The sequence below is a fragment of the Pongo pygmaeus genome, chromosome 13 (genome assembly GCF_028885625.2).
Source record: "Pongo pygmaeus isolate AG05252 chromosome 13, NHGRI_mPonPyg2-v2.0_pri, whole genome shotgun sequence".
Classification (NCBI taxonomy): domain Eukaryota; kingdom Metazoa; phylum Chordata; class Mammalia; order Primates; family Hominidae; genus Pongo; species Pongo pygmaeus.
Genome location: NC_072386.2, coordinates 38,224,293 through 38,244,221, shown reverse-complemented (window position 1 = coordinate 38,244,221; position 19,929 = coordinate 38,224,293). Strand labels below are relative to the sequence as shown.

General features: G+C 44.3%; 2 protein-coding genes across 10 annotated transcripts in view; one reads left to right on the top strand and one right to left on the bottom strand.

Annotated features, from left to right (window-relative positions):
• The window catches only part of PLIN2 (perilipin 2), a 123,817-nt gene extending 117,746 nt beyond the window's left edge, over positions 1-6,071 (bottom strand). For 2 of the 7 annotated variants that reach the window (XM_063650508.1, XM_063650513.1), the window contains exon 1: positions 5,749-6,071. The gene's annotated coding sequence lies outside the window, so the exon portion shown is untranslated. Of the gene's footprint in view, positions 1-5,297; positions 5,349-5,634 lie in introns of those variants that run through there. The other 5 variants (XM_063650509.1, XM_063650512.1, XM_063650505.1 and 2 more) reach the window with 5 other exon arrangements.
• Positions 6,072-6,123: 52 nt separating this feature from the next.
• DENND4C (DENN domain containing 4C) overlaps positions 6,124-19,929 on the top strand; it is a 140,646-nt gene continuing 126,840 nt past the window's right edge. The window contains exons 1-2 of one of the 3 annotated variants that reach the window (XM_054502082.1): positions 6,149-6,548; positions 7,702-7,791. The gene's annotated coding sequence lies outside the window, so the exon portion shown is untranslated. Of the gene's footprint in view, positions 6,549-7,701; positions 7,792-19,929 lie in introns of all 3 variants that reach the window. The other 2 variants (XM_054502081.2, XM_054502083.2) reach the window with 2 other exon arrangements.

The following is a 19,929-nucleotide window of genomic DNA, read 5'->3' as shown; positions in this document are numbered from 1 at the left end:
CATGCAGATTACATATCGGAAAGTGGAGACCAGGCTTGAATTTTAATGCTGTGGAGGCTCTCCTAGGAAATCTCGAACAAGTTACTGTTTGGTGAGCTATGTGACTTCTGAGGCTGGCAATCAATCAATCAACCAAAAGAACTTTGAAGTGAGTAATTTCTCCTCAATATCTAAATATGAAATCACCAAAACTGAGACTGAGAGACTCTGGATAAGTCAGTAAATTTGGTTGGGGCTTAATTTCCTCATCTTATCAAATCAGTTAATTAGAATAGATGATCTCTAAAGACTGGAGTTCAGCTCCAAACTTCTGATTCCATAAAATACTTAAAAAAGAAAACTTTTTTATTACAGAAAAATTTAAAAAGCCATAAAAAGGAAAGGAACTCTTAAGTACCAATCACCCAACTTCCATATGTGTCTAATCTTTTTTACCTACCCCCTACTTGCTCCCTTCTCTTCCTGCACTCCTCCCCATCTCCCATGGATTATTTTGAAGCAAATCCTAGACAATATATGAAACACACTCTTAACAAATTTCTCTTTCATCAAAGGTGGTTTATAAATAACAGATGAGATAAAGTCAGTCTTTCCGGCTGGGCGCAGTGGCTCACGCCTGTAATCCTAGCACTTTGGGAGGCCAAGGCGGGTGGATCACGAGGTCAGGAGATCGAGACCTTCCTGGCTAACACGGTGAAACCCGTCTCTACTAAAAATACAAAAAATTAGCTGGGCGTGGTGGCGGGTGCCTGTAGTCCCAGCTACTCGGGAGGCTGAGGCAGGAGAATGGCGTGACCCGGGAGGCGGAGGTTGCAGTGAGCCGAGACACGCGCCACTGCACTCCAGCCTGGGCGACAGGGCGAGACTCCGTCTCAAAAAACAAAAAACAAAAAGCAAAAAAAGTCAGTCTTTCCACTTTTCCTACTTTTTCTTACTGCAATTGTAAACACTATCATTATGGTATTAAAGTAAGCTTGGATCAGCATTACAGGATGCCAAGTCATATGCTGAATGGATCCAATCATATTCACTAAAAGAAGAGCTATCATTAATGAGCACTTGTTACCTTCCAGGTACTGTTGTATTAGTTATGTGTTGTCGTGTAACAAATTACCCCAAGTTTTGCAACTGGAAAGAAGAAGCATTTATTACCTCACAGTTTCTATGAGTAAAGAATCTGGGAGTGGCTTAGCTGGGTGATCTGGATCAGGGTCTCTCAGGACGCTGCAATCAAGATGTTGGCTGAGGCCGTGGTCATCTCAAGGCTCAGTTTGGGGAGGATCCATTTCTAATCAAAATCACAAGGAAACCTGATGGCATGGTACCTAGTTTCCCCAAGAGCAAGCCATCCAAGAGGATGAGACAAAGAATTCAAGACTGAAGCCACAGTCTTTTATCATTTCATCCTGTTAGAGATATCCTATCAGTTTTGAAGTACTCAGTGTATTAGAAACCAGTCAGTAAGTCCACCCCACACTTAATAGGAGGGAATTACACAAGGGTATAAATGGCAGTAGCCAGGAATTGTTGTAAACCATACTGAGAGGCTGCCTATCACATGTGCTGATTATTGATTCCTGAACTGATGTGTTTACTATTTATAGCCTATTGTAAATTAATAAATGATCTTCTTTGTGAATATCATTCTACTTACTTTACAGACGAGGAAAAGTTAAGTAACTTACCCAAGGACAGAGTGAAAGAAAGTGAGGGAAGCATAGACTGATTTATGCCAGGCATTCCATCAATTATTATTATTATTATTTTTAACTTTTTTTTGAGACAGGGTCTAGGTGTCACCCAGACTGGAGTGCAGTGGCATGATCTTGGCTCATTGCAACCTCCGCCTTCCAGGCTCAAGTGATCCTCACACCTCAGCCTTCCGAGTAGCTGGGACTACCAGCATGCACTACCACACCCAGCTAATTTTTTGTATTTTTGGTAGAAATGGGGATTTGCCATGTTGCTCAGGCTGGTCTTGAACTCCTGAGCTCAAGCGATTTGCCCACCTTGGCTTCCCAAAGTGCTGGGATTACAAGCTTGAGACACCACACCTGGCCCATCAATTAGTTTTTGAGAGACTATTATAATATATATGAGTTACTCTGCTAGATCCTTGGCATCCAGAATAAAAACATATAAATACACATCTGTGATATATATTACTCCTGCCCTCACAGGGCAATGATTAGAAGTTTTTGAAGTGGGGCTGGGCATGGTGGCTCATGCCTGTAATCCCAGCACTTTGGGAGGCTGAGGCGGGCAGATCACGAGGTCAGGAGTTCGAGACCAGCCTGAACAACATGGTGAAACTCTGTCTCTACTAAAAATTACAAAAATTAGCCGGGTGTTGTGGCGCGTGCCTGTAATCCCAGCTATTCAGGAGGCTGAGGAAGGAGAATTGCTTGAACTTGGAAGGCAGAGGTTGCAGTGAACGAAGATCACACCATTGCACTCTGGCCTGGGCGACAGAGCAAGACTCCATCTCAAAAAAAAAAAAAAAAAATCGTGGTTTTTTTTTTTTTTTGAGATAGAGTCCCGCTCTGTCGCCCAGGCTGGAGTGGAGTGATGCAATCTCGGCTCACTGCAACCTCTGCCTACCGGGTTCAAGCGATTCTCCTGCCTCAGCTTCCTGAGTAGCTGGGATTACAAGCGCACACCACCACGCCCGGCTAATTTTTGTATTTTTAGTAGAGATGGTGTTTCGTCATGTTGTCCAGGATGGTCTCAAACTCCTGACCTCAGGTGATCTGCCCGCCTCGGCCTCCCAAAGTGCTGGGATTACAGGTGTGAGCCACCGCGCCCGGGCCCAAAAATATCTTAAGGAAATTTTCAACATTTTCATTCCACTTCTTTGTGTCACAGTTCCATGGAAATCTGCAGTGACCACGCCCAGTCAGAAGGCAGCAAGAAGGAGCTTTCTGCTAGAATGTCTGTGTTCCCCTCTTCAACGGGCTGATTTTTTCCTATGCGTTCTTCTATCTACATAGGCCCAACTAAAACTGTGACACTATAATGATTATAACAATTATGTTGATATTGGGCTCTCCAACTCTCCTACTTTTTATACAGTCAAATATTATATGTTAATTTTTTTTTTTTTTGAAACAGGGTCTCACGCTTCTCCATCAGACTGGAGTGCAGTGGTGAGATCTCAGCTCACTGCAATCTCCGCCTTCTGGGTTCAAGAGATTCTCCTGTCTCAGCCTCCCTAGTAGCTGAGATTACAGGCACCCACCACCACATCTGGCTAATTTTTGTATTTTTAAATAGAGACGGGGTTTCACCATATTGGTCAGCCTGGTCTCAAATTCCCGACCTCTGGTGATCCACCCACCTCAGCCTCCCGAAGTGCTGTGATTACAGGCATAAACCATGGCGCCCAGCCTTTATATTAAAATTTAAAATGAGGCCAGGTGTGGTGGCTCACACCTGGAATCCTAGCACTTTGGGTGTCCGGGAAGCAGGCAGATTGCTTCAGCTCAGGAATTTGAGACCAGCCTGGGCAACGTGGCAAAACACTGTATCTACCAAAAAAAAAAAAAAAAAAAAGAATACAAAAAATTAGCTGGGTGTGGTTGGTGGTGCACGCCTGTAGTCCCAGCTACTTAGAAGGCTGAGGCAGGAGAAGCACTTGAGCCTGGGAGGTGGAGGTTGCAGTGAGCCAAGACGACGCAATTGCACTCCAGCCTGTGCAATAGAGTAAGCCTCTGTCTCAAAAAAAAAAAAAAAAAGAAAAAAAAAATATATATATATATAATTTAAAATGAACTTATTTCAGTTCTGGGCCCCTAAGCATGCAGTGGGGAAGGTTGCTGAATCAAGAACTTCCAGATCTGAGAACAGTTAACTCAGATGAAAAATTAGTCCCAAAACATTCAAGTTCATTCTATGAAATTTTTGGTGGAAAATGGCAGTGAAAAATCTATGGTAAATCTATAGGACGATTAACATAGTGAGAAAAATTAAAATCCTAAGCCTTCCATTGCAAAGTGAGAAAAATCAAGTCAAGTGGAAGAGAGATACTGGCTTCATCCATTTTTCATTTCTGTGGGTACCATAAAAAAAGAGAGAGAAAAAAAAACCAAAACTCTGAATCCCTGAGAGCTAATGAAATGAATGTACCCATTAAGAAATCTTGTCTTGGTTGGGCGTGGTGCCTCATATCTGTAATCCCAGAGTTTTGGGAGGCTGAGGTAAGAGGATTGCTTGAGCTCAGGTGTTCAAGACCAGCCTGGGCAATATAGTGAGACTTTATATCTTCCCCAACCCCCCCAAAAAAATTAGTGGGGTTTGGGTGGGTGGTTGGTACGGGCCTACCGTCTCAGCTATTCGGGAGGCTGAGGTGGGAGGAAGTCAAGGCTGCAGTGAACCCTGTTTGTGCCACTGCACTACAGCCTGGGTGACAGAGGGGGAGACCCTGTGTCCAAAAAAAAGGGGTGGGGGGGCGAAGAAATCTTGTCTTTCCTTTTCTAGTTAGGATGAGGAAAAATTAAAAAATATATATGTAAATAAAAAAAAGAAATCTCGTTTATATTGCTTTAAAACTGCTAATTAATTTAGACTTTGGGAAGGAAGGAAAAGAAGCCCACAAGCTAAATTTTCTTTGTTTCTTTCTTTTTTTTTTTTTTTCTGAGGCAGAGTTTTGCTCTTGTGGCCCAGGCTGGAGTGCAATGGCGCAATCTCGGCTCTCTGCAACCTCCGCCTACCAGGTTCAAGCCATTCTCCTGCCTTAGCCTCCTGAGTAAGCTGGGATTACAGGCATGCACCACCACGCCCGGCTAATTTTGTGTTTTTAGTAGAGACAGGGTTTCTCCATGTTGGTCAGGCTGGTCTGGAACTCTCGACCTCAGGTGATCCGCCCGCCTCAGCCTTCCAAAGTGCTGAGATAACAGACGTGAGCCACTGCGTCCGGCCCACAAGCTAAATTTTGAAGTATTAGATCCTTTCTTAAACTTTTGCTCTTCGGATTGTCAATGTCAAAGATAGTTTCCAGGGGGCCCAAATTGGCTCCAAACTGTTATTAAATAAGCCTTACTTTTATTGCTGCGCATTTCTTCTGAAATCAATTCTGACTGCTTACGTGGTTAGAAAAATAGTTTCTGCTATTGAATATAAAACTCAAATTATCCATGGTTATGCAATAAACTTCAGAAATAAATGGACAGCAGTGCATTTATGACCCAGGTATAATCTCACATTTTTACGCAAAAATACAGATTAAATAAGGAGAGTGTAATTCTCAGGAAAATGATCATTATTTATGTGGATACTCACCACATATGCAGAAATCTTACCAGTTATGATTTTGACCTGCCATGGAATCTGAAGTCATTCGCCTTTTTTTCCCCCCAGAGGTAAAAAAGTTATCTCTACTTCAAACCATTTCCTTCTTCCTAAATAACTAGTAATTATTCTTTTTCATTTACTATGATAACTCAAAAACGTTGTTCAAAAATATCCTGCAAAATTTGCATTATAGAGAAACGACTCTGCAGGCGTCTGTGTCGATAATTAGGCTACACTTAGGAGGCGTGAGGGTACTGACTATGCAAATGAGCGATTTCTCCATTAGGAATTCCCATCCCCAAATCTGGGCCGAAGGAGTGACACCGAGCGCGGCCAGGGACTCACATGGTGCACTGGAGCCAAGGGGTTTCGGGAAGCGCCAGCGCGCAGGTCTCTCTAGAGCCCTCTACTCATGCGTGGGAATTCCAGCTCCCACCCTGGGAAGGAATCTTCACGTACCTCCCGGCACTGTCCTCAGTGACCTTCAGCCACTCGGCATCACTTTCCCTGTCTTTGAAAACTCCGAGAGAAGCAGCCGCCACCTGCTTCAGGCCAAGGCAACAAACCCACATCACATCGCGAGTCTGAGCCCTGCAGGAAGGGGTGCACAGCGGCCTCCAGAGCGCTTTCTCCCCAGCTCTGTTTCTGCAGGCTCGGCCGCGCGAACGCGGAGGAGGGGATCGGAGGCCCGCAGGGCTCAGACCCCGCGCCCCGCGGGAGTCGCACAGGGGTCGGAGAGGGAGGGAAGCGGTGGCCGCAGGGCCTCGGCCCTCCCCGGGGGCGGGGCCTGAGCACCGCACCGCCCCCCTCCTCCCTGCGCCTTCTCCCCTCCCCCCCGCCCTTTTCCACCCGCCCCCGCAGGAGGAAAGGGAGAGGGAGGGGGAAAGGAAAGTGCTGTTTTGTGGAAAGGGGCGGAAGACGGGGGAGAAAAAGGGAACAGAAACATGGCGGTCAGGTCTCGGGACGGCGGCGCCGCGGGCAGCTCCTAGGCGACCGGCCGCCCGCACTGTCCGACGGCTCACAGCGCGGAGGCACCCGTGCGGGCCAGCGCTCCGGCCATTGCCCCTGGCTGTAGGCGGCGCCCCTCGGAGACCCTGCCCGCGAGGCGGCGCAGGCGCAGACCGGACTGAGGCGGTGGCGGCCGCTGGAGCTAGTCCCCCGCCCTGCCCTGCCGAGCGCGCCCAGGCCGCGAATCCGGTGCTTTCATGCCCCAGGAAGAAGCTGTGTCGGGGTTGCGCTGACAGAGGAGCAGGCAGCAGGTGAGGCTGCGGCGCGGGGCGTTTGGCGGAGGAAGCCTGCGCGGTGCCCTCGCGGGGCCTGCGCTCCAAGGCTGGGAGGGCGCGGGACAGGTAGAGCCAGGAGGGCTGAGTTCCAACTGGCCGGCCCGCGGGGGGTCGCCGAGGAGGCGGAGAGTGGCTTCGGCTGGCGTTCGTGGCCTAGTTTCTCCGCGGTTTCCGGGGGCGGGGAGTCCCCGGAGCCTGCGGGATGCAGTCGGGGAAAGGCTGCCCCTGAAGAGCCTCCCCGCGTCGCCCGCCGGGCCCATGAGAATCGTTTGCGTATAAGCGCGAGGGGTCTGGGCCCGGGGGACCGCCGGGGCGACGGCCGCTTTGATGGGGGCCGCGGTGCGGAGGGAGCGGGATCGGGGGTTCCCAGAGGGGGTCGAGGCTGAGAGCGCGGAGATCTAGAGCTTGGGGTGGTGGGCAGTCTCGAGAGTAGTCGGGGGACTGAGAAGTGTCGGGGACAACGGGGAGGAGGGGGACCTGGGCAGGTGTCGCTGGTGAATTGAGGACGTTTCCTCCTCTGTCTTACGGTGGCCGATCCTCAGGGCTTCTTTGTCAGGGATGACTTTCTAGGAAGGCAGGATCCTTTTAACTCTGGAATGACTAAACACAAAACCAAGGAATGAAGTCCTAAGGCTGACTCCTGAAAAGAGCTGTAACTTTTTCTGTTTTAAGAATGCTGTCATGTCTTTTTTTTTTCCTCCCCTTTTCTGCTTGATAGACCTTTTCCCTCTCGAAGACTGTCTTTTATCTGCACTAATAAGGAATTACCCAGTTTTTAAATAGTACCGCCTCCTTCTCCCCTTATGTATGTCACACGGGAAAATTTAGGGTAGTTACCGCGGGTACTTGTGCGAATTTGAGGGAAAGTGTCATTTCCAGTAGTGAACCCTAAGCTGTCTCTTTGTGCCTCCGAGATACTGTCAAGCGTTGTAGCCTGAGAAGTTGACCCACTGAGCCTGCTTAATTGTGTGCAAACCCGTGTTGAGGCGTTCTTCCTAGGCCCTAATTTACGTAGGAATAGGTTTTCCCTTCCGGTCTGGGTATAATGAGAGGGGAGAACATTAATGCTAAGGCGCTAAGTTCTGGATAAATACTTGATTTGATGTGATCGTGTGTATTACTCTTTCAGAAATGCAGAGCGTTGTATGATTTTTCTGTGTACACGCGATAAAGAGCAATATTAGTTGCAGAAGGAAGTTTTCATCTTTGAACATTAAAGGTATCCTTTATTCTTGATCGCCATAACATGCAAAAAAGAAACTGTATTTTCTGTCCTGTTCTTTGTGTTACTGTTAAAGAGTTGGTAAACTGCCGTCTTGCTGTGCGACTGGGAAGTCGGCAATGAACTTAGATTTGTATTCATCAACATGATCTGCCTGTCATATAGGCTTGCTTTGACTTCTTTTTTTTTCAGTAATGGCAAAGGATTTTCTGCCACTCAATCCACACTTTCCTCCGCATTGGTATCTCCGTTGACCATTTTGCAAAATAGTTTATTGAGATTAGGGGTCTGATCTTTTGTATAACCTGTTTTAGTGAACTGATCATATGCGGCTTGACTTTGGCCAATAGTACCTCGTGCAGTGTGCAGTACTACTATTTAGACTTACTGATTTGGGTAATAGAAAAGCTATGATGTTAGAAATGTTGTCGTTGTATATTGGAGAAATTTTGAAGTTGCATATTGGAGTAATTTACTCCTGTATGCTTTGTAAATGAGTGCATTCTTTTGTCGAGAGTAAATACAGTATTTTGTAGTATAAACTTAAGCTTTTAGCTGAAGAAATTGGCAGCATAGTTGGAGTGTGGAGACTATTCTTAAAATGCAAATATTTTAAATTACAAGGAACTGTAGTGGTGTGTAGGCTGTAACAATTCCTGGTGCCAAATTTGGGAGATTATTTGGTTGAGGTACTTTCTATAAAGAAACATATTAAGTATCTGCAATAAAAGTGAATTTGTAGCTATACACAAGGGATTTTACAATATAAATAACTCAATAAGGCACCTTTCTTTGCTCTTTGTGTATCTGCCAGTTAAGACCAAAACATCTCATATTTTCACTGGAGCTTCCTGCCAAAACAAATACTGGTTTTGCGTTGGCTTTGCTGCTCAGTTTGAAAGCTAGGGGAATCTCTTAGAGCCTACTGTGGTTCTGGAGGCTGCCTGATTTAAAAAAATAAAAATAAAAAAATTGAAAGCTAGGTTTCAGTCATATAGCTTGCACCTTAAGTACAGGTTGTAAAGTAAAAAAGAAAGTTGCTGAGTCAGTGGCAAGTTGTTTCATTTGTTTTTTTGATTTGCAAAACGGAATTTCTGTCATAATTTGAATTTCCAATGTAATATGTTTGCTGAATAGCAAGGGCAAATAAGCTTTGATAATAACTGAATTAAAATGTTAAATTTTCTTTATACTGGTGCCATAGATTGTCGGGTTGACAGATAGACGTAGTAAAGGGATGCCTTGTTGGAATGGGAAATTCCTTTTTATCAGCTAAAATTTGAGGAAGGGATTTTGCATAGTACAGCTGGTGTAAAACAATAGGTCTTTAGCATCAGATTGTAGGATATTCCAAAATTAGGCAGTTTTGTTATTTGAAATTTAAAACTTAATATTTTGCAGAAAGAAGTTTAAAGCTTTAAAACATTTTCTACGTATGTTAAGTATGTGGATGTAATAGAGCTTAATATGGTATTTGAAACCTTTTTTTTTTTTTTTGAGATGTAGTCTCGCTTCGTCACCCAAGCTGGAGTGCAGTGGTGTGATCTCGGCTCACTGCAGCCTCTGCCTCCCAGATTGAAGCGATTCTCCTGCCTCTGCCTCCCAGATTCAAGCGATTCTCCTGCCTCAGCTTCCCGAATAGTTGGGATTACAGGTGCCCGCTACCACGCCTGGCTAATTTTTGAATTTTTAGTAGAGAAAGGGTTTTGCTATGTTGGCCAGGTGGCCTGATGTCAGGTGATCACCTGCGTAGGCCTCTGAAAGTGCTGGGATTACAGGTGTGAGCCACCACACCCAGCCTTTGAAAACTTTTTATTGGAAAAAATGTAACGTGATTAAAAGAAATTCAAAAGAAAAAATTTAAATTAGTCTCCCCTATCTAACACTTATATTTTTCTGTACTCTAATCCTGTTATACTTCTGTAATGTAGTAGTATAATATTCTAATCCTGTCTGTGCTTGTGTATAATTCTGTGATTAATGTTAATACAATTGTCTTTTAATTTAACATGCTTTCCCTGTTGCTGTATATTACTGTTATTTTATGGCTTTTAATAGTCCAAAGTTTTATTTACTGCCTCAGTTTATTTAACCATTTCCATATCTTAACATTTTAGTAATTCCACTTTTTTACTCTGATTGTTATTTTTATTTATTTATTTTTTTGAGACTGAGTCTCGCTCTGTTGCCCAAGCTGGAGTGCAGTGGTGCCATCTTGGCTCACTGCAACCTCTGCCTCCCAGGTTCAAGCGATTCTCCTGTCTCACCCTACTGAGTAGCTGGGACTACAGGTGCGTGCCACCACACCTGGCTAAATTTTTTTATTTTTAGTAGAAACGGGGTTTCACCGTGTTAGCCAGGATGGTCTTGATCTCCTGACCTCGTTATCCATCCACCTCGGCCTCCCAACATGCTGGGATTATAGGTGTGAGCCACCGCACCTGACCGTTTTTTTTTTTTTTTTTTTTAACAGGGTCTCACTTTGTCACCTAGGCTAGAGTGCAGTGCATCTCAGCTCACTGCAGCCTCTACCTCCTGGGTTCAAGTAATCCTCCTGCCTTAGCCCCCTAATAGCTGGGACTATAGGTGCGCGCGCATGTGTGTGCATCACCACACTTCGCTAACTTTTTGTATTTTTTGTAGACAGGGTTTTGCCGTATTGCCCAGGCTGGTCTTGAACTCTTAAATTCAAGCGATCCGCCCATCTCAGCCTCCCAAAGTGCTATGATTACAGGCGTGAGCCACTGTGTCTGGCCCATACTTCTTTACTCTTAAAATAATGCTATAATGAAATTGTTTTGCTAATATGATGGTCCATGGGTCTATGCCAAATTACTTTTTGAAATTTTGGGAAAGTCAACTTTCTTTTGTTTTTTTTTGAGATGAGTCTTGCTCTTGTCACCCAGGCTGGAATGATGCAGTGGCGTGATCTCAGCTCACTGCAACCTCCGCCTCCCAGGTTGAAGCAATTCTCCCTGCCTCAGGGTCCCGAGTAGCTGGGATTACAGACGCCTGCCACCACACCCAGCTAATTTTTGTATTTTTAGTAGAGACGGGGTTTTGCCATGTTGGCCAGGCTGGTCTTGAACTCCTGACCTCAGGTGATCCATCCGCCTCGGCCTCCCAAAGTGCTGGGATTACAGGCGTGAGCCACCATGCCTGGCCGAAAGTCAACTTTCTTTGAATTACTTTCTTTGCAGTGGATCATTAGGGCTGCTACAATATAGTATTTAATTGAGAACTGAATTGAAACAAGGTGAAAGGCTGTAGATGTGCATGTATCACTTGAATTCATTGAGTGAAAATCAAAATATAAATTCATAATTCTGTTAATGATGTGCTACTAGTTTGTGTACATTAACTTATGATATAAGAAGTAATGTAATTCTTGTGGGGCTTAAATGTTTTGAAGTGTTCTTTGTTTCAATCAAACCTAATTATCTACCAATCCAGATTTATTATCTGTTGGTTTACAGAAGAGTCATCTTTTTTTTTTTTTTTTTTTTTTTTTTTTTGGAGATGGAGTCTCCCTCTGTCACCCAGGCTGGAGTGCGGTGGCGTGATCTCAGCTCACTGCAATCTACTCTTCCCGGGTTCATCCAGGTTCATGCCATTTTCCTGCCTCAGCCTCCCAAGTAGGTGGGACTACAGGTGCCCACCACCACGCCTGGCTAATTTTTCGTATTTTTAGTAGAGATGGGGTTTCACCGTGGTCTTGATCTTCTGACCTCGTGATCCGCCCGCCTCGGCCTCCCAAAGTGCTGGGATTACACGTGTGAGCCACTGCGCCTGGCCAGAAGAGTCATCTTATATATCTTTGTAATATTTTAATTTGTTTTTGTAATATTTAAAGGTTGTTCTCGAATCGAGTTTTTTCTTTGATATGTTTTTATTTCTTTTTTTTTTTAATTTTATTAGCCAGGAGATATTCCCATCTGATAATCTAGTTTTTTATTGTGTATGTAGAGTTCAATTATCTCTTAATTTAGGGATTCTTAGATCCTAAAAGCATAAATGTTATAAATCTTTTTTAAATTATGGAAAGAGGATCTATTAAAGAGGTCCTTTTTTATCTGCTAGGAATAATACGAATAATAATATAAAAAGGTGACTAGTAAGGTCTAATAGGTTAAACAGCCCTATAAATAAGCACCGTAACTATAACACAACAAATATAGAATAGAGCAAAATATGCTGCAGGAGCAGAGGGAAACGCTTGTGTAGTGTGGATTAGAGAAGGTTTACATAGAGTAAGACATCTGATTAAAAACACAACTTGCTGTAAAAAGGCATGAAGTAATGAAAAAATGTGATGAAGTTTATTAATATGCAAGTAATTTAGAGGGAGTGGGTATGAAGCTGGAGAGTAAGTAGAGGCTGTGTCATGAAGGGTCTTACAGTCAAGTAAGAAATTAAGACTATATTGTAGAAAACAGGGGGCCATTGGAAGATTTAAGCTGTTAAATATTTTGGCTCCATTAGGAAGGAGGGATTGGGAGAGCAGTTTGAGTGAGGCCGCAGGTTCATCATCCAGAACATCTTGAAGGCACCTAGGCATGTATTGAGAACAGCATGGTAGGGATAGAAAAAAATGGATAGACTTGAGAACTGTTACGTAATACAAACATTTCCTGTGGCCCACAGGCCATGTCGCTTTAGCCTTATCTTCTTGCCACACCAGTCTACTTTCAAGTTTTTTCCCTCAGAGCATTTGCATATATGCTATTCCATTTGCATGCTACTTTTTCTAAAAGATCATTTCTGGTCCCCAGTCACACTGTCTAGTTAGGGAGATGAGTTACTATCTATTCCAGCATCTTGCTGTTTTAATCTGTAGAATTTCTTTCTTTTTCTTCCTTTTTCACATTTGTTCCTCTTATTATTTGGGCAATTATAGGCGATTTGACTTTTTTTTTTTTTTTGAGACGGAGTTTTGTTCTTGTTGCCTGGGATGGAGTGTAATGGCGCGATCTCGGCTCACTGCAACCTCCACCTCCTGGGTTCAAGCGGTTCTCCTGCCTCAGCTTCCTGAGTAGCTGGGATTACAGGCGCGCACCACCATGCCCGGCTAATTTTTTGTATTTTTAGTGGAGATGCGGTTTCACCATGGCCAGGCTGGTCTTGAACTCCTGACCTCAGGTGATCCGCCCACCTTGGCCTCCCAGAGTGCTGGGATTACAGGCGTGAGCCACCGCACCCGGCCGACAGCTTTTAGATTTAGGATTTTGTTTTTGTTTTTTTGTTTTTGTTTTTGTTTTTTGTTTTTGAGGCAGAGTCTCACTCTATCACCCAGGCTGGAGTGTAGTGGCGCGATCTCAGCTCACTGCAACCTCCGCATCCCGGGTTCAAGCGATTCTTCTACCTCAGTCTCCTGAGTAGCTGGGACCACAGGCTTGTGCCACCACGCCTGGCTAATTTTTTGTGTGTGTGTTTTTAGTAGAGACAGGGTTTCAACGTGTTAGCCAGGATGGTTACGATCTCCTTACTTTGTGATCCGCCCACCTCGACCTCCCAAAGTGCTGGGATTACAGGCATAGCCATCGCACCCAGCCAGGATTTTCTTTATACACAATCATTTTTGCAGAGAAAGCCAGTCGTACTTACTCATTTCCAATCTGTATGCCTTTTTTTCCTGCCTGTTGCCGCTGGCTAGATTAATGCTATCCTCTAGAAATATAATATAAACCAAATATGTAATTTACATTTTATAGTACCCCTACACTAAAAAAGTAGCGATAAGTGAAATTAAATTTAATGTTTTTTTAATTTCACTACATCCGAAATACTATTCAATATGTGTAGTAATTTCCTAGGGCTGCCATAGTAAATTACTGCAAAGTGAGTGGTTTCTAACAGCTTAAATTTATTTTCTGACAGTTCTGGAAAGTAGAAATATGAGGTCAGTGTGTCAGGAGAGCTGTGCTCCCACTGTAGGCTCTAGGGAAGACCCCTCCTTGACTCTTCCTCTGTTTCTTTCTTTCTTTCTTTCTTTTTTTTTTGAGATAGAGTTTCACTCGTGTTGCCCAGGCTGGAGTGTGATGGCGTGATCTCAGCTCACCGCAACCTGTGCCTCCCGGATTCAAGCGATTCTCCTGCCTCAGCCTGCCAAGTAGCTGGGATCACAGGCATGCACCACCATGCCCGGCTAATATTGTATTTTTAGTAGAGACAGTGTTTCTCCATGTTGGTCAGGCTGGTCTCGAACTCCTGATCTCAGGTGATCTGCCCGCCTTGGCCTTCCAAAGTGCTGAGATTACAGGTGTGAGCCACCGTGCCCAGCCTCTTCCTATTTCTAGTGGTTGCTAGCAGTCCTTAGAGATATAGGAACTAGTTAGGTTTTCCCTTTCCCTTTCCCTTTCCCTTTCCCTTTCTCTTTCCCTTTCCCTTTCCCTTACCCTTTCCCTTTCCTCCCCTCCCCTCCCCTCCCCTCCTCTCCCCTCCCTTCCCTTTTTTTTTTGAGACAGAATTTCGCTCTTGTGGCCCAGGCTGGAGTGCAATGATGTGATCTCGGCTCACTGCAACCCCCGTACCCCGGGTTCAAGTGATTCCCCTGCCACAGCCTCCTAAGTAGCTGGGATTATAGGAATGCGCCACCACGTCCATCTAATTTTATATTTTTAGTAGAGATGGGGTTTCACTGTGTTGGTCAGGCTGGTCTCGAACTCTTGACCTCAGGTAATCTACCCACCTCGGCCTCCCAAAGTGCTGGGATTGCAGGCGGGAGCCAACTTGCCTAGCCTATAATATTCCTTTGTTCTTTTTTTAATGTCTAGAGGATCTGTAGTGATATGCCTTCTATCATTGCTCATGTTGGTAATTCTGGCCTTTTGCTTTTTCCTTAATCTACAGATACTGATATTTATTATTTCTTGTTTATTTTAAATTTTATTGATTTCTGCATTTTATTATTTTTTTCCTCTACTTCCCCTTGGTTTAGTCTGCTTTTTTTTCCCGAGTATCTTGAGGTGGACATTTATGTCATTGATTTTAGAACTTTCTTATTTTCTAATACAAGTGCTTCAAGCTATGAATTTCCTTCTAAATACTGTTTTAGCCACATCTCATAAATTGATTTCTTCTTTTCATTCAGTTCAAAATATTGTCTAATTTCTTTTGCAGTTTCTTTTTTGGTCAGGGGTTATTTAGCAGACTATAATTTCTAAATACTGGAGAAATTTTGTATAGTATCTTTATGTTAATGATTTCAAGTTTAATTCCATTGTAGTCAGAGAACATGCTGCATAATTTATATTCTTTTTTTTTTTTTTTTTGAGATAGAGTCTCGCTTTGTCACCCAGGCTGGAGTGCAGTGGCACTCCCCATCTCTGCTAAAAATACAAAAATTACTCACTGCAACCTCCACCTCCCAGATTCAAGCAATTCTCCTGTCTCAGCCTCCCGAGTAGCTGGGATTACAAGCGCCCACAACCATGCCTGGCTAATTTTTGTATTTTTAGTAGAGATGGGGTTTCATCGTGTTGGCCAGGCTAGTCTTGAACTCTTGACCTGAGGTGTTACGCCTGCCTTGGCCTCCCAAAGTACTGGGATTACAGGCGTGAGCCACCCCGCCCGGCCAATTTATATTCTTTAAAATATTTCCAGGCTTGTTTTACGGTCCAGCATATGGTTTATCTTGGTGAATGTTCTATGTGTGCTTGAAAAGATGGTTTATCTTGCTGTTGTTGGATGCAGTGTTCTATAAATAACAATTATGTCAAGTTGGTTGATAATGTTCTTCAGATCTTACATATTTTTAATAATTTTCTGTTTACTTGTTCTGTGAATTATTGCATCAATGAGGAGTGTTGAACTCCCTGTGATTGTGGATCTGTTTATTTCTCCTTTCAGGTTTATTTCTCCTGCATGCACTTTGGTACTCTCTTGTTAGATGTACACAGTCATAAGTAATTTAACTAGGGGGATACATTCTGAGGAATGCATCATTGGGCAATTTCTTTATTGTGTGAGCATCATATAGTGTACTTACATGATCCTAGATGGTGTAGCATGCTACACTTGTAGGCTATAGCCTATAGCCTATTGCTTCTAGGCTACAAACCTGTACAGCATATTACTGTACTGATACTCTAGGCATTTATAACATAATGGTGAATATTTGTGTATCTAAACATAGAAAAGATACAATAAAAATACAGTATAGAAGGGCCAGGAACCAGGCATGGTGGCTCACGCTTGTAATCCTAGCACTTTGGGAGGCTGAGGTGGGTGGATCACGAGGTCAGGAGTTCGAGACCAGCCTGGCCAACATAGTGAAACCTCATCTCTACTAAAAATACAGAAATTAGCCTGGCATAGTGGTGTGTGCCTGTAGTCCCAGCTACTCATGAGGCTGAGGCAGGAGAATCACTTGAACCTGGGACATGGAGGTTGCAGTGAGCTGAGATCATACCACTTCACTCCAGCTTGGGCAACAGAGTGAGATTTCGTCTCAAAAAAAAAAAAGGCCAGGCATGGTTGCTCACACCTGTAATCCCAGCACTTTGGGAGGCTGAGGCAGGAAGATCACTTGAGGTCAGGAATTTGAGGCCTGCCTGGCTAACATGGTGAAACTGTGTCTCTACTAAAAACTCAAAAATTAGCCTGGTATGGTGGCCGACGCCTGTAATCCCAGCTATTTGGGAGGCTGAAGTAGGAGAATTGAACCCAGGAGGCAGAGGTTGCAGTGAGCCGAGATCACGCCACTGCACTCCAGCCTAGGCGACAGTGACACTTTGTCTAAAAACAGAACAGAACACAATAGAACACAGAACAGAATGGAACGCAGAACAGAACGGAACACAGAACAGAACAGATATGAAAGATAAACATGGTACACCTATAATAGGGCACTTAACACGAGAGTACCTTGCAGGAGTGGAAGTTGCTCTGGGTGAGTCAGTGAATGAGGGGTGGTGAATGAATGTGAAGGCCTAGGATATTACTGTGCCCTACTGTATACTTTATGAACAATGTACAGTTAGGCTACACTAAATTCATCCAATTTTTTTCTTCGATCAATAGTAAATTAACTTCAGCTTATTGTAACCTTTTGACTTTATAAACTTTAAAATGTTTGTTGTTTTTTGACTCTTGTAACAACACTTAAATACAAACGCATTATACAGGTGTACAAAAATATTATTCTTTAAGTCCTTACTCTGTAAGCTTTTTTCTATTTAAAAAATGAATTTTTTTTTTAGAGATAGAGTCTCGCTATGTTTCTTAGGCTGGCCTCCAACTCCTGGGCTCAAGTGATTCTCTGGCCTCAGCCTCCTGAGTTGCGTGCCACTGCATCTGGCGTTTTTTTTCGTTTTCCTTTTTTTTTTTTACTTTTTAAACTTTTTTGTTGGAAATGAAAACATAAGTACACACATTAGCCTAGGGCCCACACAAGGTCAGGATTATCAATATCAGTGTCTTCTACCTTCACATCTTGTCCTACTGGAAGGTCTTCAGGGGCAATACTCATGTGGATCTGTCTGGACTACCTCCTGAAGGAAACTGCCTGAGGCTGTTTTTAGGTAGCTTTTAAAAAACATAAGTAGAACAGTGACTCTCGCCTGTAATCCCACCACATTGGGAGGCCGAGGTGGGATGATCGCTTGAGCTCAGGAGATTGGGATCAGCCTGGGCAACACAGTAAGACCCCATCTTAAAAAAAAAAAGTACGTAGAAGGAGTACACTCAAATGATGTTTAAAAGTATGACGGAGGGAGGAGCCAAGATGGCCGAATAGGAACAGCTCCGGTCTACAGCTCCCAGCGCGAGCGACGCAGAAGACGGGTGATTTCTGCATTTCCATCTGAGGTACCGTGTTCATCTCACTAGGGAGTGCCAGACAGTGGGCGCAGGTCAGTGGGTGAGCGCACCGTGCGCCAGCCGAAGCAGGGGCGAGGCATTGCCTCACTCGGGAAGCGCAAGGGGTCAGGGAGTTCCCCTTCCAGGGGTGACAGACGGCACCTGGAAAATCGGGCCACTCCCACCCAAATACTGTGCTTTTCCGACGGGCTTAGGAAACGGTGCCCCCAGGAGAGTATAGCCCGCACCTGGCTCAGAGGGTCCTACGCCCACGGAGTCTCGCTGATTGCTAGCACAGCAGTCTGAGATCAAACAGCAAGTCGGCAGCGAGGCTGGGGGAGGGGCGCCCGCCATTTCCCAGGCTCGCTTAGGTAAACAAAGCAGCCTGGAAGCTTGAACTGGGTGGAGCCCACCACAGCTCAAGGAGGCCTGCCTGCCTCTGTAGGCTCCACCTCTGGGGGCAGGACACAGACAAACAAAAAGACAGCAGTAACCTCTGCAGACTTAAATGTCCCTGTCTGACAGCTGTGAGGAGAGCAGTGGTTCTCCCAGCACGCAGCTGGAGATCTGAGAACGGGCTGACTGCCTCCTCAAGTGGGTCCCTGACCCCTGACCCCCGAGCAGCCTAACTGGGAGGCACCCCCCAGCAGGGGCAGACTGACACCTCACACGGCCGGCCAGGTACTCCAACAGACCTGCAGCTGAGGGTTCTGTCTGTTAGAAGGAAAACTAACAGAAAGGACATCCACACCAAAAACCCATCTGTACATCACCATCATCAAAGACCAAAAGTAGATAAAACCACAAAGATGGGGAAAAAACAGAGCAGAAAAACTGGAAACTCTAAAAACCAGAGTACCTCTCCTCCTCCAAAGGAACGCAGTTCCTCACCAGCAACGGAACAAAGCTGGACGGAGAATGACTTTGACGAGCTGAGAGAAGAAGGCTTCAGACGATCAAATTACTCCGAGCTACGGGAGGATATTCAAACCAAAGGCAAAGAAGTTGAAAACTTTGAAAAAAATTTAGAAGAATGTATAACTAGAATAACCAATACAGAGAAGTGCTTAAAGGAGCTGATGGAGCTGAAAACCAAGGCTCGAGAACTACGTGAAGAATGCAGAAGCCTCAGGAGCCGATGCGATCAAATGGAAGAAAGGGTATCAGCCCTGGAAGATGAAATGAATGAAATGAAGCGAGAAGGGAAGTTTAGAGAAAAAAGAATAAAAAGAAACGAGCAAAGCCTCCAAGAAATGTGGGACTATGTGAAAAGACCAAATCTACGTCTGATTGGTGTACCTGAAAGTGACGGGGAGAATGGAACCAAGTTGGAAAACACTCTGCAGGATATTATCCAGGAGAACTTCCCCAATCTAGCAAGGCAGGCCAACATTCAGATTCAGGAAATACAGAGAACGCCACAAAGATACTCCTCAAGAAGAGCAACTCCAAGACACATAATTGTCAGATTCACCAAAGTTGAAATGAAGGAAAAAATGTTAAGGGCAGCCAGAGAGAAAGGTCGGGTTACCATCAAAGGGAAGCCCATCAGACTAACAGCGGATCTCTCGGCAGAAACCCTACAAGCCAGAAGAGAGTGGGGGCCAATATTCAACATTCTTAAAGAAAAGAATTTTCAACCCAGAATTTCATATCCTGCCAAACTAAGCTTCATAAGTGAAGGAGAAATAAAATACTTTACAGACAAGCAAATGCTGAGAGATTTTGTCACCACCAGGCCTGCCCTAAAAGAGCTCCTGAAGGAAGCGCTAAACATGGAAAGGCACAACCGGTACCAGCCACTGCAAAATCATACCGAAATGTAAAGAACATCGAGACTAGGAAGAGACTGCATCAACTAACGAGCAAAATATCCAGCTAACATCATAATGACAGGATCAAATTCACACATAACAATATTAACTTTAAATGTAAATGGACTAAATGCTCCAATTAAAAGACACAGACTGGCAAACTGGATAAAGACTCAAGACCCATCAGTGTGCTGTATTCAGGAAACCCATCTCACGTGCAGAGACACACATAGGCTCAAAATAAAAGGATGGAGGAAGATCTACCAAGCAAATGGAAAACAAAAAAAGGCAGGGGTTGCAATCCTAGTCTCTGATAAAACAGACTTTAAACCAACAAAGATCAAAAGAGACAAAGAAGGCCATTACATAATGGTAAAGGGATTAATTCAACAAGAAGAGCTAACTATCCTAAATATATATGCACCCAATACAGGAGCACCCAGATTCATAAAGCAAGTCCTGAGTGACCTACAAAGAGACTTAGACTCCCACACATTTATAATGGGAGACTTTAACACCCCAC